Genomic DNA, 17,452 nt, shown 5'->3' on the forward strand with positions numbered 1-17,452 from the left:
TGAAACTTGTAAAATGACATATTGATGCGTTTGTATTTTAAGAAAATGAAGACTAAATGCAATGAATATGCATACTCTTTAAGGATCCTACTTTTTAAGTCATGCCCTGCAAGAAAAAACTACTTTTTAAGTTATTTCAAAACCAGACACATGATTTGCCATCAACATACTGGTAGCATGTCAAGCACAGTCATGAGCCCCTACTCGAGTGTATGCTTTCACCCGGGGGGATACATGTGATGATTCTTAAATGGACATAAATGTACACTAAAGTTAATGATTGGACTTGCTTTTTATGTATCACCAAGTATTTGTCGAAACGAGGATATTTTTTGCTCCCGTGAAGATTATAGAGATCTTATTTTTGATTCGATTGTTTTTGTTTCCTTTTTATGTGTTTCATCTCGTAATTGTAAGTTTCATTTGACACTCCCTAGTTTTCTTAGTTCACTTATGTCTAGCAAAACAAACGGACAAGTCAAAATGGACGGGAAGTGAGGCCCAAAAACTTTTTTTCATTTACTAATATTCGGTGTTGGGATGTCTGTCACTTGATTATAGATTTTTTTGGAATGGATTTAGTTGGATCAAATAATAAAAGTATAATCTACCAAATCATTAGAAATAAATAATAGAATAGTGACGATATATGACACGGGTTTTTTCTCTTGGCTGTTTTGGGTTAATTTAATTGCCCTCATGTTAACCGTTTAATGTCATGATATATAAATCCATATGTATTACTTTTCTATTTATAAGGCGCCGGTGAAGGTTATTAATGATTTGGAAGCTATAATATAAAAGTTTCTATGGGGTGGGAACTTAGAGGTACGGAAGATACATTGGGTTGCTTGGGATAAGATCACGTACAAAGAAGAATGAAGGTTTGGGGTTGAAGAGATTCGATATAAGTAATAGTTTGCTGTTACTTAAGTGGGTGTGTAGATATAGAGTGGAGGCATGCACGTTGTGGAGAAACCTTATTGACTCTATTCATTACAAAAAAAAGAAATGGGGAGTGATAAGTGATGTCTCTTAATAATTGTTTAACAAGAACATGGAAAAACCTAGTGAAGCATGGGTATAATACTAAGGTTGAAGGACGTAGTATGAACGATTTGATGAAAGGTAAGTTGGGATATGGGAGAAGCATTTGGTTTTGGATTGATGTTTCGCTAGGTGAAAAAGCATTCAAAGATAGATTCCCTAGTTTATTTAAACTAGAAAAGAACAAGTTGGTCATGGTTGCGAAGCGATGTGATTCACTAGCTGATGGTTCGAGTTTTTGGAATAAAGTTAGTGTTTCTAGGATTGCTAATGTGCGGGTTGAGAAAGAATCATGCCTGGATATTATTGCCAGTATCACTTTTTAGATGCTCTGGATTCTTGGAATTGGTTAGTGGATGATTCGGGGGTGTTTTCAGTCAAGTCGGCTAAGCATTGGCTTCAGAAGGAGGATCAACATAGGCCGCGTTTGTCTTAGAGTGGTATAAATGGGTTTCGACTAAAGTAAACATATTTGTTTGGCGAGCGGAGATGGATAGAATTGCTACAACATTAGCCTTTAGAAAGAAGGAATATTCATGTACCGAGAAAAAAATTGCGTTTTTATGATCATATCCTGGAAACGGGAGTGCATTTGTTTTCGGGATGTATATTTGCAACCGGAATTTGGGAAACGATAACTTCTTGGTGTGGTATACCAAACATCTTCGCGTTTTCAGTTCGAGATATTGTAACCATGCATAAATCGGTGGGGCTGAAGAAGATAGCGTTTCAGGGGATCATGTTCATCTCGTTGTGAAGTATTTAGAAAGCAAGAAATAATCGCATATTTTAGAATAAAAATTTGAATGTTACGGAAGTGGTTGCAGAGATAAAAATTCTGAGCTTCCTTTGGTTTAGATGTAGATATAAAAAGGGTTGTATAGATTGTAATTCGTGGTGTAAATTCGACGTGATGTAATAGGCTTTGGTTTGCTGCAGCTCTTTCTCTTTCTTGGAGTTAGAGTTGGCGGGCTGATTGTTAATAAAAGTTTTCTTTCAAAAAAAATATATATATATATAAATCCATATGTAAAAAAAGACGTTTCTAATAAATAAAAATTAAGAGTTGTAATCAGATTAATCAATAAGATTGCATTAAAAGTTTTCTTTCAAAAAAAATATATATATAAATCCATATGTAAATAAAGACGTTTCTAATAAATAAAAATTAAGAGTTGTAATCAGATTAATCAATAAGATTGCATTCAACAAAGCTTTTGATCTATCATTTGAAGAGCATGTGGTAAAATATTGGTAAAGCCTAAAATATAGGTAATCAAGTTGCAAGTAAAACACAAAACCATAATTAATTTAACTTGATCTCCTAGTAATATTATTACCTGCTTCTTGTGCAAATTGTTTCACTTTGCTCTAAAATCTGTAATAATTCAAATAAAATTTCACTAGTTAAAGAGCCTTCTGTAACCTAATATTAGAAGATGATCTTTGGTTCAATAAATTTTCTTAAGAGCAATCGAAAAACTTAATCAAAGTTGATGTTCATACTTTTGCTTATTACTTTGTTTTCAAAGAAAACATGTATCAATTGATCTTGTCTTAGCAAATCATTACATTAATAATTAAGTTGTTGTCCAAACTATTAATATCGCTTGCATGATGAATAATTCTACTTTCTTTTATTCCATCTTTTTTTTGAATGGCCAACTAAGTAACGCTGGGTACCCCGTACGCAGCCCCCATTGGCTACGAGCCGGCCACTAGTCCGAACGGACGGAGCCCCTAGCGGTCCACCTGTTGAGGGATTCACTGGATAAAACCCGACCCCCACGCCCGCCAAACGGCACGACAGCAAGGAGCCGGTAAAACCGGGTGAGATCAGGACTCGAACCCTGGCAAGCCAGGGTCATCCCTCATATCTCCCATATAAGTTGGTGGTAGTGAGGTTTGATCCCCCTACCTCTGAATAATTCTACTTTCTTTTATTCCATCTACTAAAACCTTCAGTGTGATTTCCAAATTATTTCTTAAACAAGTAGCAATACAAGTAAAATGCTCCGTCAATTTATATACCCTAATCAATTTCCATAACTATTAAACCATGCGTGACAAAAACATCTTGCTTTATCACTAAACACTTGTGAAAAACCTTGGGCCGTTGGTCGACATGGACGTTTGGTCCCATATGCCCTTGGTTTTCCACTTTTCCTTCCGAATGTTACAACATAAACCTTAAAAAAAATTCTCATGGGTATCATTTGAAGATAAAGATTCAAGGTCTCAAAATTTCCTTTTGAAATAACTTTTCACATTCCCTAAAATTGAAATGTGACATTCGAATCAAACAAAATACGTACAAGTCATCAATTTAAATACGTATCAATTTTTTGAATACATATTTTAAATACATATTTAAATACGTACAAGTCATCATTTAAATACATATGTTGAATAAGTACAAGTCATCAATTGAATACATACAATTTTCTGCTGAAGTGCTTAACCTAGTGGTATCAATACGTGTTGGAAAAGTCCCTTTGAGGTTCAAGTCTCATAATGAGTGTGTATTAGCTATTGTGAACGTAGCAAAACTAAAAGTTTAATAATCATATTAACATTCTAAATTCAAACAAATAATCAAATTCAAGTAAGATAACAAAAGTAGCAAGTAGCAACTATCCATTATAAAGTTATGTAAAGTTACAACTTTTAGCAAATAAAAATAAAATGAGAAGATGAGTGAGGGCTAGCCGGCTGGGTAGAGTAAAAGATGTAGACTTTGACTAGGCATACGGGCTTAATTTAAGTGACTTAAGTCTTGTGTAAATTTAATGGGCTCATTTAGTTTTAAATCAGGCTTAATTTAGGCAGGCTTAATGGGTAGAACCAATAATGGGTCGCAGGCTTAATGGGTAGAACCAATAATGGGTTGTCTCACGTCTGCTTGTTTTTAATGTGTTAAAAAACTAGATTTTAAAAGGCAAATTAGAAATAAATAATCATATCCTTTATGTATTTTTTATGTATTGGTCGATAATAACTTTACTTTTAAAAATTTATGCCAACGGTCTAACATTTCGATTATTATTCTCTCAATGGACCTCCGTTAACAAACACTTAACATCGTTAGGTTTTTTATTTTCCGAATTTCAAACCGATGTTTTAGGGTTTTTGATCGAAAGAAGAATACGAGTTGACTGATGTAAAACTTATCTCGAAAAGGTGATTCAACCGAAGAAACAATGTTTCAATTCGGGTGTTTGAATTTTCAATTATAAAAATTCAAGCCATTTGAATCAACGTTTCAAGATAAGTTTTACATCAGTCGACCCGTATCTTTTTTCCGATCAAAACCCCTGAAACATTGTTTGAAATTCGGAAAAACACTTAAGAACATTAATTGTTTTTTTAACGGAGATCCATTGAAAGAAAAATAGTCGAAAGGTCGGACTGTTGGCTGAGATTTTTAAATGTAAGATATTATCGGTCAATACACAAAAGATGATATTATTTATTTTCAATTTGTCATTTTAAAATGTTTATTTATTTATTTTTTGTTTTAGAGGTTAACAAATTTTTTTTGTAAGGGTTACTTTCTTTTTGTCGTCGTTAAAAACCTACGGCCTCCCTCGGATTTCGATTGTACAAATGGTATATATAAAAAAAATATATTCAAGTGCATTGTTTAATTGTTTTGTCAGTTCTTATCGGAAATAGGCCTATTAAAAACCCATAGGAATGGTCTCAAAGCCAGTCCTAACTCCAAACTCTTTTTTTATACCAGCATTTTTTGGTTATAGTAATGCAAAACAATGATTTCAATTCACGTGAAACGAGCCTTTGTAACCTACTAGTGATTGGTTTACTAAAATGACTTGAAACTTTTGCACAATCTGAGTTATAAATCCAAACTTTTGTATAATCAATGTGACTATAAATCTTTACACATAATAACACGTCAATGCTATATTGACGATTAAATCAAATATGAAAGAATACTTTTACAAAAATGTAACCAATTTTTATAATTTCTATGGCTTAATAAATCTCTTGGTATCACCACAACCCATGATAGATGTGGGAAGTCTTGTCACTTTCTCAATACCTTCTTCGAACACTGCTCCCATACCCATGTAAAAATGTGACTCAATATGACAATGAAACGCCCATACACCCGGGTTATCCGCTACAAACCTCAAAGCGGTCCACCCATAAGGATGGACCGCTACTGTATTCTTCATAATCGGGTTCACTAAGTTGTACCTCTTTGGATCCTCTGAAGCATTAAACTTTCCATCACCATACCCGACAACCCAAAAATCATGCCCGTGTAAATGCCACGGGTGCGTCTCACTATTATTAGGATTGATCATGTTCGCATTTTGAAGAATAATATCTACCGTCGTGTTAAACTTTAGTCTATACAAAGAATTGCTAGATGTCGCGTTAACATTAGGAGGGGGGATGCTAATGTCATAAGCTTCATACCCGTTGATAGTATCGGGTGGTGGGGTTTGTTCAAACGTGTGAAGTAAGTTATGTTTAAGCGATATGAGATACGGGGTATGTGGAAAGGTAAACGAGATGTTATTAATCGACCATTTGACACTCCCGTTGATTTGGTTTTGAGTGTTCAAAAGAATAATGACTCTCTCAGATGTCTGAGGCACTGGATGTATGTAGTCAGAATGGGATCTGATAGCAAGACTTTGGTTGACTCGAGATTCAACATCGTTCCACCGGGGCCCACTTGGTGGAATAGTTGGTGGGGACCTGCTGGGATGGTTTGGGTAGTAATTAAATATACCCAAAGCATTAGGGGTTGTGTTGTTACGACTCACCATTTTCGACACGACCCAGTAATTCCTTGATGGGTCTTGATTCGCGGTCACTAGAACCGAGTAAGTTTCACCCGAGTAAATATAGAGATTATTTACCACGAATGGTTCTACATAGTGACCGTCGGCTTCAACAACCGTCATATTATGTCCCTCTATTTCAAAACTGAGGGCGGCCAAAGCCGTTAAGCTTCCGATCCTAAGCCGGTACGTTTTCCCGGGAACGACTGAGAAAACGTACGGTGAGCATTCGGGATGTGTGGCGTTACATTGATTAGCCGCAATCCCGGGTCTACTGCAGTTGAATCTTCCTTTTCCTTGAATCAACAATGACTGAAAGGAAAATCATAAAATATTAGTTTTTATAAAATTTAAAGTAATATCATAAAATATATTAGAAAGAAGACAGATCTGTGTTGGATTTTTAGTGTATCATGAGTGGTCATAAAAGTAAGATATCATTTAGAATTTCATTTTTATAATAAGTTGTGATTGTAAAGTTGAAGTGTAGATAAGTCATTGGATTCCTGTAAATGAGCTACTGATGAAAGAAATTTGTAGTATTCATAAAAGATATTTTTATAATACAACTTTTAGTCAAGATGTTTTATAAAAAATGCTCTTTCAGTCAAAGGTGTTTCATGGCAAACAAAACTATAGATTTAATGCTAGATTAAATAGAGGTGTGTGAGTTAGCTGTTCTAAAATAATTAAATTACCTCAGGATCACCGACCCATTGAAATGGGATGGAAGAGAGTCCGGCAGCCTGTTCATACGTGCTTTTATGATACCAATCGTTAAGAATGATGCTTCTATCGTAATGATAAAAGAATGGTTCAACTTGTCCGGCCGGCAAAGCCACCCGAATCGATCCATATAAACCCCCCTCTCTTTGCATCCCGTAATGCGCATGGTACAAGTATGTCCCCGCCTGCATGTTATATTATATAAATAATAATGTTATGACCCCAAGATCTGCAAACATAATATTTGGAGAATAACTTAATTACTTACCCTATCAACAACAAACTTATATCTAAAAGTGTCACCAGGTAAAATAGGACATTGAGTAACCCCTTCAGTTCCATCAGCCCATGGAGTTCCAATCTACAAAACCAATCACAATTTACAAATCCATTAAAACCTCAAACCCCTAAATATTTAACTTATAAATATATAACTTAAATCTATCGGGTAATTACCTGTCGGATACCGTGCCAATGAATGGCAACATTTTCAGTCAACAAACTGTTCTTGAGATCAACAACAATAGTGTCCCCTTGCTGAGCTAATATTGTGGGACCGGGGCTTCTTCCATTAATAGTTATGACTAGCTTCCGGTAGCAATCAGGTGATTTAAACTCGTACTTAACTTCCCATCTGTAATGTCGAATCCTGGCTTCCACTATAGAGTAGACTTAAAATAAGTAGCAATGAAGCACATATTAATATTAAATTCTTCATGTTCAAGTGAATGGGTTTGAATTTTGAAATCATGAGTTGGTTTTAGATTGTGAGATCTATTAGAAGAATATATATATAGACAAGGGTGGTGGCTGGGGTGGAAACTGCTTCGGTGTTTCCAGTAAAATTATATTATAATGTGTGTACTGGTATTATATAAATCTGAAAGTCGTAGTTTTACTTTTGTGTACCAGGTATGACTTTGAATATATAGGAAGAGTCAGTCGACGAGTTCACAAATGGTGAAAACAAATTTCTTATTACGTGTTTGCACATTGTGTTTTATACTTTTATATTTTATTAGTAAATTATATAAAACTTCGATTATTTTATTAGTTGAAGCGTTTTCAAAAACTTGGTAACTCTATAATAAGTTATAATTAAATGTGTGCATTCGAATTTGAAACGTAAGCAAAATAAATAAAACTGAAATAGAATATGAGATTCTGTAATAAGTTACAGCTATATAAGTTTTGATAGCTCGGTCTAACGATCGATTCGTATTTAATCGATTGTGTCATAACCGACGAACCCAAGTGAGATCGTTTATTAGTATTTAATTGTACATAATGTGTAGAATGTAGATGATTTCAGTAGGTCCATTTAGGGCATCCATAACAGAGGGGCTAAAATGCTCATTTTTATGGTACACCAACGTTACGTGGACACGTAGGGGGTTTTCTAATTTTAGCCGTGATAGTTAGTCCATTGTATTGATTGCATATTATTTAAAGTAATTGATAAAAAAGAAAGAAGGAGATTTGATTGGTCCATTGACGAATCCATTATCCCAAAACACTGTTATGGGAAAAACGTGTTGGCCAAAATATGATCAAATTCACCCTATGCATAGCATAGTGATGTTTGGAGGTTTTTGGCGCAATAACATTAGTGATGAAAGTGAAACTTACCTACGGATGCCCTTTTAAAAACACTTGGTGAAATATTCTTATATCTTCCAAAGAAAACTTACATGTTTTATTTAAGTATTTTGGTGTTGGTTTGCATAATGCCAAAAAAATATAGCCGCTTTTCCACTATGAGATTATAATTTGTCCAACGCAGAAATTTCTGATAAATCCATTTTCTAACACGCCTCTACTCTATGACTAAAACTCGGAATACGTTACTTCAAAAACATTAAAAAAAATATATTTATGGGACTGAGTATAATTAAGTAATTTATAAATGAACGGCTCTATCGTTGATCACGTCCATATTTTGCATCGGTCAACTTTTGATGGTTTCAAAGAAAGATACTATAGTATTATGCTAAGGTACTTTCGAATATGAATATGATGTAACGCTTAAGGGCTCCGTACAGATGTGTTGGGCTAGCTGGTGGTTTGCCTTTTGTCATTGGGTCATTCCATACGAGATACCTAGTCATTTTATGTTTGTTGTTTGTTCAAAAAAAAAAATTTTGAATATGATATAATTCGAAGATTTCTTATTAAACTTGCTTAAAGTTATTTAAAAGGAAATTGTATTATAACGCTATAGTTACATATTGCCAAATAGATTACTGATTATGTGGGACACGTGTCTATCGGACTCGAAATTGCTTATAGAAAAATAACTTGAAAAAACTCGTTCAAAAATAGCTTGTATAAGTTCGAGCCCAACTCAACCGACTCCTACAAATTCAAGCTGAGTTCGAATGAAGATGGCTAATTTTATATCTGAGCGAAGTTCAAAATCAAGGTTTTAGCTCGGTTTAGTATTTGGAATAGAGTTGGCTTGAATAACTTTCGACTTTCGAGCTCAAAATGGCCTTGGCTCGACTCGAGCTCAATTCCGAGACATGGACTACCATTAACACATAAAAACTTTATTAAAAAAAATAGGTAAGATGTTTATAAACTATTTAAAAAATTAATTTTCTTTTATCAAGATCACAAGTGTGGCAAAAAAAAATTATAGGATGTCTAAGTTCGCGTACACGGTTTTATCCATATCATTTTTAGCTTCAAAACATTTCATACAACGAAAAAATTGATGTAGAATACTCATTTGTTTTTTTATCGTTTATAATATTATTACGGTATTTATAGATAAAGTTAGATACATAATGGAGTAACTTATAAAATAGATATTACTATATATGACTATTTGAGCATATATAACATTAACAATGGACATTACCTCAAAATGAATTCGACTTAAAATAAAACACTTTTTTGTATTAGACCGACCGGTCAGATGGACCCAGTAACGACTTTTTGCTCATTTCACATTTAATAGATAGTTAAATGTGGCATATGTTTTTAATGAAAAATTAGTGTAAAAAAATGATTATTGATTAATTAAAAACATATTATGAAAAGTAAAGTGATTCTTCAGGATGAGAATGCAACTTTTTTCTGGAAAAGAAAAAGTGAACCAGAGAAAACAATAAATAAATAAATAAATAAATAAATAAATCTATGTAGTGGATGTAACGCGTATTGCGTCTGGAAATCATATTATATTCTTTATTCATTTTAAAGCAACCCAAATGTGTGAAATGGCAACATTCTTTATTGATAATTAAATTATTAAGTTAACTTTATATCGGTGATTTCTTTTTAAAACATCTTATTATTATTATTATCGTATAAACATTTTTTAATATGTAGAAAAATGACCTGGATTAAAATATGCCCACGCGATTTGTTTTGTTCTAAAACAACCAATGAAGGTGTTGAGGACTTTGAGGTTTACATTTGAGAGATACGAAATACGATATATGATAATATGGGATGGGTGGTACTTAGTTTTGTATTTAACATATATGATACATTTAAAATAGTTGAATTGATTGAACATTGATTGTTCGACAATTAATTTTTAATTGACTTTTGTCTTTGGTTTGTGATTATACGTGTACAAATATTTAAATTAAATAATCTGATATTGTAACCAGCTTTGTCTTATTAATAATGCGTAATTGTAACTAACAAACACAAATGTTTTCTAAGTCTCGAATTGAGCAAACATACATAAGCCCTAAACCAAGGTGTGGATCGTTTCAATGCAACGAGCCGAGCTGAGCCCGAATTTGACTAGGCTTGACTCGTTGAATTTACACAGACCTCGAGCTCAACTCGTTTCGGTCTTTGATTTCTCAAGCTTGACTCGTTTACCTTATTAATTGATGTTTATATATTTATAAATTTTATACAATATGTGTGTGTGTGTTATAAAAGTTATATATATAAATACTTGTTTAGGCTCGCAAGCCGGCTCGAACTTGATAAATGAAGTTCGAGCTCAGTCTCATTTATTTATTTTGAACGACCAATTTGAATCACTGAAGGGCCACTGACCCACCCGATCATCTCCATTCCACACTCAGGAAGAAACTCATAGGTACGAAAAACCTTCTGACCCAACTTGAGCCCCTTATTTTTTATTTTCTTTTTGTCTCACACGTGACTTGAACCCAAGACAACCCCCCCCCCCCCCCCTATTAAATTGAAGTTTTTGGATGCCTAACCCTAATAAGCACTTGGACTAGAGATCATTGGCTTATTTTTAGGCTCATGTTCATTTAAGCTTGGCTCGATCCTTTTTTATGAGTCGCTCTCGAGTAGCTCGTGAATAGCTCGCCTCATCTGCACCCTAGTACTTGTGATCACGTGTGATTTAGGCACACCCGCACTCACGAGGCACACTGAGACGACGTGATTTTAAGAAACAATTGATTGAATTTGAAGTTAGAATCCTTTTCCTCTGATTTCTTTCTTCTTGTTTATTCTCTATAGGGCTGTAAACGAGCCGAGTCGAGCCAGAGTGTGCTCGAGCTCGAAATTAATCGAGCTGGCTCGAGCTCGGCTCGTTTTCTTTATCGAACTGAAAAATCGAGCTCGAGCTCGGCTCGTTTAAAACTCGAGCCGAGCTCGAGCTCGTCGAGCCGGGCTCCTTTAATTTTTTAATTTTTTTTTATTTTTTATTTTTTATTTTACAAATTTTGATATATAAAATACAAAAAATATAATTGTAACATACATATTATATAAAATTTATAAGCTAGAGAATTTATAAATTTATATGTTTTATTTACGTTATTCTTTTATAAGGTTTTAGGTATCGAGTGACATAATATATGTATAATTTTTATTTATTTATTTCTTGGTATGATATTAATATATATAAATATTAAAATTTAGGGTTTAATCTAAACGAGACAACGAGCCGAGCTAACAAGTCGAGCCAAGACCGAGCCACGAGCCGAATTGACCCTGGCTCGAGCTCGGCTCGTTTAGAAATCGGGTCGAGCTCATTTAGAATCGAGCTTTTTTTGAGCGAGTTTCGCGCGAGCCATAGGCTTTTTGAACAGCCCTAGTTCTCTAGTCTCTAAGGTGAGTCATGTTTGAAAACCATGAGAAAATCCTTTTAAAGTCGTTAAAAACTATGCAAAACTGCCAAATGGACGTATGATATGCCACTAGGCATATCATACACCAGGCATCTGTCATTCATACGCTACAATATTTTGTTACGTGGCATGTACGTTTAATTAACATAAGATTAATTATTTTATGCCGAATAGTTATTTCATGCCAGCTACCATTTTTGCATCTTTCTTTGTTTATTTGTTGCACAATCCCTTTTCGCGGTTTCTTGATCAATACCTCATACTTATATTATGTTGCTAACATGTGCATATAAACATGTCAAAATAGTATATTGTAAAACGCAATTTATATATATATTTATATATAGGTATTGGATCATTTCAGAAGTTTTTTTACAGCGAGAAGTGAAGGTGTAACTCCATTAATCCCTAATTTCACTCTCTTTCTTATGTGTAGGTGCATATGTATGTGTGTAGGTACATATGTTTTGTATATGTGTACGTATGTTTGTATATGTGTATGTATGTTTGTATGTGTGTAGATACATAGGTTTGAATGTGGCTCGGTACATTTATATGTTTGTAGGTAGGTTTGAATGTGTAATTAAGACATAAATACAACCAACCTACATATATGTATGTAACATCATATAAAATGGAGTGAAATTAGGGATTAATGGAGTTATACATTCACTTCTCGCACTTCTCACTGTAATATCACTTATCGCAAGATCCATCATATATATATATATATATATATATATATATATATATAGGATGAGTATCATTACAGAACTCTTAAATTATTTAAGAACTTGAAGGAACCCTAGAAAACTAACGTTTTTTATAAAAAAAAATTGTATGTCAATGTTATTTGTGTGCAATATTATCATTTTTTATATCTATATATACGATTACAATTTTGAAAATTAATTTTGTACATATTTATGTTTTTTTAACACATATGTAAATTTGTTAGTACATAAATTTTACACATATGTAAACTTGTGATTAATAAATCCAATAAAAAGTTTATATATAAAAGATGATAAAACTACTATTCAATAATGTTAATATATAAAAAAAATTAATAAAATGTTTGGTTGTTATAATAAATTGTATACTATATATATATATTATAAAAAAATTAATATATATATATATATATAATATACAATTTATATAATTACATTTTCGGGAGACTTGGTGCAGCCAGGGTTGTACCATGCGTTGTTAATGTGTGTACCATGCTGACATCATGCTACTTGTCTGGTTTCTTGACAACTGTCCATATTGCTGGTACGCGTATCATTTTTTGGTTTACAACTTCTCTCTCTTTCGCCTGTATATCTTTCTTCTTCTAGATCTCACCACCGTCATCTCGGTAATCCTTCGGTTTATCATGATGTTATAACACACATAGGGTGATTCTAGAGATAAAAGCAGAGAGATGAAGGGTTTGCCTGCGGTTCCTGGCAGTGATTTCATCGGCGGCTTTGGCCGACGAATGACTATTACCGGCCGTCAATGGCGACGGCGATGAAGTATCGGTTATCTCTCTCTGCTTGGCAACCGGCATGCATCTTATTTCTTTACTTGGGTTTGGGGATGGTGTTGGGCACAATTTGTGAGGTTGGCTATGGCAACAACAAAGCTACAACGTTGACGGTTACGCCCTAGATTTCTATTGTTGCTGGTTAACCACCTCTATTTTCGATGTTGCCGGGTTTCGTATCGAAACCCTAGGTGACGGAGGTGTTGTTTTGACAGTGGTCTGACACGGGGGTATGTGGTTCTCATTTGTGTTGATACTGATTTCTATTGTTGCAGGATTCCATATCGGAACCCTAGGTGATGGTGGTTTCGCGGTTACTGTTGTCGGTTTCCAGTTCAATAGTTGAGTTTGGTGTTTCTGCCTATGTTCATTATTATTGGTTACGTGACAAAATGCATGGACTTATTTTGAATTTGAAAGTTTTGTTTGTTGTTTGTTCTGTGTTTTAATGGATTGAATGATTTTTTGGTCAATAAATTCGAGTCATTTTTCCTTATGCTATGATGATCATTTGATGTTGATCTGAGCATGGGGTTTTCACATTTGAGGTTAAATGTTTCATCTCGATAGAACTATTGTTGAATATTATATTGTGATTGAGGTTTGTCATAAAATATGTTTTTGTATGGGTAATTCTGATGTTACATTGTGTTATGGCACAATCTAGGTGGATACAAGATTCTTCTTTATGTTATCATAAAAAAATGATTTGGCACACCAACTCTTGTAGGCTTATGGTTTGGTTATATAAAAGAAAAAAAAAAGAAAGGAAAAAACTCCTAATTAAATCACAATAAAGATTAAGTTGATGCACAACATACTACACAACTTTGTTGCTTTCACCTCAAATTCATAGCAAACTGATACGATACCATTTTGTAGCACCTAATTTAGATTTGTTTCGATTCATTACTCATCAAACATCCAAATGGACCTCCTCCCCCCTAACAATACTAGTATATATATAATTTTGGAAGAAAATGTGTTTCAAGACTTGTACCATGTGCATTAGAGTATGAACAATATGGAGCTAAAGTTTTACAAGGTCCACGTTCTATCTTTCTCACCTTTATACAATTAGCAAGTATGATTTGCAGTTTTGCACACTTAATTGTATAGTCTTTCTTCCAATTGCATAAGATAGTGACTGATCTCACGTGTAATAATATAGAACTTGATTTCTCTGATGTATCATTAGCGTGTTGCGGTTAAGAGTTTGCTTGTTTTTAGGATCTCTATGTTTTTCTTTCGATTGAATCACGAGTTTATTGTCATACACAAACTGCTATTTTGTTTATCGCTAGAATCTTAATAATATGATAAGATGACACTTGGCTATTTGATGAGGAAACCAATGTTGCAGCCTTGCAGCAATAGTAGAGATCTGAGGCTCGACTAATTAGGTCACATTTCGATTTTATTTTAAAGTTTGGTTATATATTTCTTCGTTACATATGCATTTTGAGTCGCACTAGCTTTTTTAGATGTTTATAGGTTTATTTTGCTTTGTCACAAAACAACATTCAAATCAATCTCCCTCATGCCACCCTTCCCGCGCGGCAACACGGGGGTCAAGATACTAGTTGTAATTAAAAATAAACGAAAAATAAAAAGAAAATATTTAACCCACGAATGTGTGAAGTAAACGAATAATGATAAAAAAAAAAAAAACTATTATACCCATTTCTTTTGTACGTCCTAGGAGTATATAAAACTAAATTTTGGCCCACTAAAATATTTTTTTTCCCCGTAAAACGAGTAAATAAAATAATACCACTATCTATAGTCATTAACGACTTGGAAGTGAAACGCATATTTAGGGGAATCATCAGTTACAAAGCATGTGGTCGATGACATTTTCGTTTTGGGAATTTGAGCCACATTTCATATATGCAAGGGGTGTCAATACATATCAATTTGATATAGATAAAAGTTTTATATATATTACGGCTTATACAATTCAGATACTATGAAATAATCATCTTATTGGTTGTGGTTAAAACAGTATAATTTATTGTTTTACTTATTTAAATTGTGGATCTTGTACAAGTTACATGCTCAATTACAAAGGTTCGCTGAGACTTTCTTCGATAACAAACTTATAGAAAATATCAGAGTTCAAATCTTAACATGAAATATATTATTGATGTATCTAGAAGTAAGAGTATGTGAATATGTGACTTGCTATTAAAAGATAACAAATAAAGTCATTTTTACTAGTTCAAAATGACGTGGAGTGGATTTACTAGCCCCAACATCGCGCCGGGGCTTCATGGGAGGGGCGATATAGAGATGGGCTTCAAAATATTGTTGGGGCGTTAATGGAGTAGAGGTGTACAAAACCGGTTTTAAACCCAAACCGAACCGGTTTATAAACCGAACCGGTTTGGTCAACGGCTGGTCAAAACCGGTTTGACTCAAACCGGTTCGGTTTATAAACCGGTTTAGAAGCAAGATAGGCCGACCTGGTCACACCGGTTCGGTTCGGTTTATAAACCGGTTTAGCCGGTTTCAAACTGGTTCGGTTTTAAAACCGGTTTAGCCGGTTTCAAACTGGTTCGGTTTTAAAACCGGTTTGATAGATTTGAAGGGGAACCGGTCCTAAACTGACGGTTTGGGTCGGTTTGAAAACCAGTTTTAAACCCAAACCGGTTCGGTTCGGTTTGCCTAAAACCAGTCCCAAACCGGTTTTTTTGTACACCTCACTATGGAGTGGTGTGGCCATGATGCTTTTTACTCTCTCTCACACACACAAATATATATAAGACGGGCTTTAAACTACAATTAGACTTTAAAGTTAAAGCCCCTAATGCATATATAGCATTTTAACAAAAGTCTTAAAACCTCTCCACGACATATATCCACAACATATAGTCTTAGTATTTTTTTTTTTAGCTTAACACTTGAAAATGACTAAAGCCTACACATGAGCAAAACAGTCATAAAAAGATGCATCATTTCATGTTACTTTTTCTCAAAGGCAAACAAACACTTTCTTCCTTCTAGTAATAATAAAAAAGATACAATTTCATCGTTTATGGTAAACATAAAAATCCCGTCAAGATACCAGAAGGATAATCCGTATAATTTACTCTAAAACATAGCTTTAACATTTATATTGTGCTTAAGGCTTTTACTGGGTTTTCAAAAAACTATATACGAATATTTATATGGAAACATCATCCATCACATGAATGACAGTGTTATGGTGGAGTGAAGACAAAGCAAGGTATACGCAACTTCTTCTGTTAAGAGAATAATGAAATTTATACACATCAAAATGACTATCCTAATAATTTTCTCTAAAACAAAAAATAAACATTTATGTTGTGCTTAAGGTTTTTAATGGATTTTCGCAAAACTATAAACGAAGTAGAAAATTAGTATGATAAATATATATTTATCTGATTGAAAACATAGGTCACAAATTACAACATTATTGTCTTGTATCTCTTCACTCTTATCATATCTATCAAACACTTATATATCAAACAGTGTATATAGTATCTACAATTGTTACGACTTTCGATTCTACCATAGGTGGAAACTATGGCCCATTTTTTTAAAAAGAGTTGATTTAGGAAAAGAGAAAATATAGTTCATTTGAGTCATAAACGGTTATAATAAAATGTCACTTAAAAATGTCTAACCCGTTACCATTGTTTGTCTCTAATCTCCACCACCTACTTGTTTTTTCCTACCCCGTCGCCGCCATTCCCGCCATTGACACAATGCCACCTCCTCTTTGTCCACCACCCCACCACCATTGTCACCACCGCTACTATGATAAAATATAGCTGATGAACATATCTTGATACTTTTTCTCTATAAACGATTTATAAAAAGTAAAACCTTCTAATTCTATCTAGTTAACATCACTAATCACTTTAAAAGCACATATCCGAACAGGAACTTAAGTTCGATCATAAATATAATATTATCTTAAATTATACTCTTCAGCCACATTTAAATTAACTATTAATTCTTAGGTATAGCTGATTATGAATTAAATGTTAATACTAGTTCCAAACTAACAAGAAAAGGAAACAAGTTATTTTAGTTATATTTATATAAATGTATAGAATCAAAACTAATCTTGAAAAATGTCATATATCAACCAACTCATATGTCATGTCTGTCATTAAATATTAATTTAACCGTGATATATAACCTCTTTCTTTCTTTCTTTCTCCCACTATGTCTACATGAGTTACATACAACTATACAACTACAAGTGTCTATAAGGTGCT

The 17,452-nt window shown here is 33.6% G+C and overlaps 1 pseudogene across 1 annotated transcript; it reads right to left on the bottom strand.

Annotated features, from left to right (window-relative positions):
* Positions 1–4,962: 4,962 nt before the first annotated feature.
* On the bottom strand, positions 4,963–7,308 carry LOC143589585 (L-ascorbate oxidase-like; annotated as a pseudogene). Its single transcript, XR_013145309.1, has 4 exons — positions 7,047–7,308; positions 6,859–6,951; positions 6,563–6,775; positions 4,963–6,176 (listed from the first exon to the last, which is right to left on the bottom strand). The product of XR_013145309.1 is annotated as an L-ascorbate oxidase-like (transcript).
* Between the last annotated feature and the right edge of the window lie 10,144 nt (positions 7,309–17,452).

Source organism: Bidens hawaiensis, unplaced genomic scaffold (genome assembly GCF_021521415.1).
Source record: "Bidens hawaiensis isolate Kalapana, Puna unplaced genomic scaffold, B.hawaiensis_p1.1 tig00037641_1, whole genome shotgun sequence".
NCBI lineage: Eukaryota > Viridiplantae > Streptophyta > Magnoliopsida > Asterales > Asteraceae > Bidens > Bidens hawaiensis.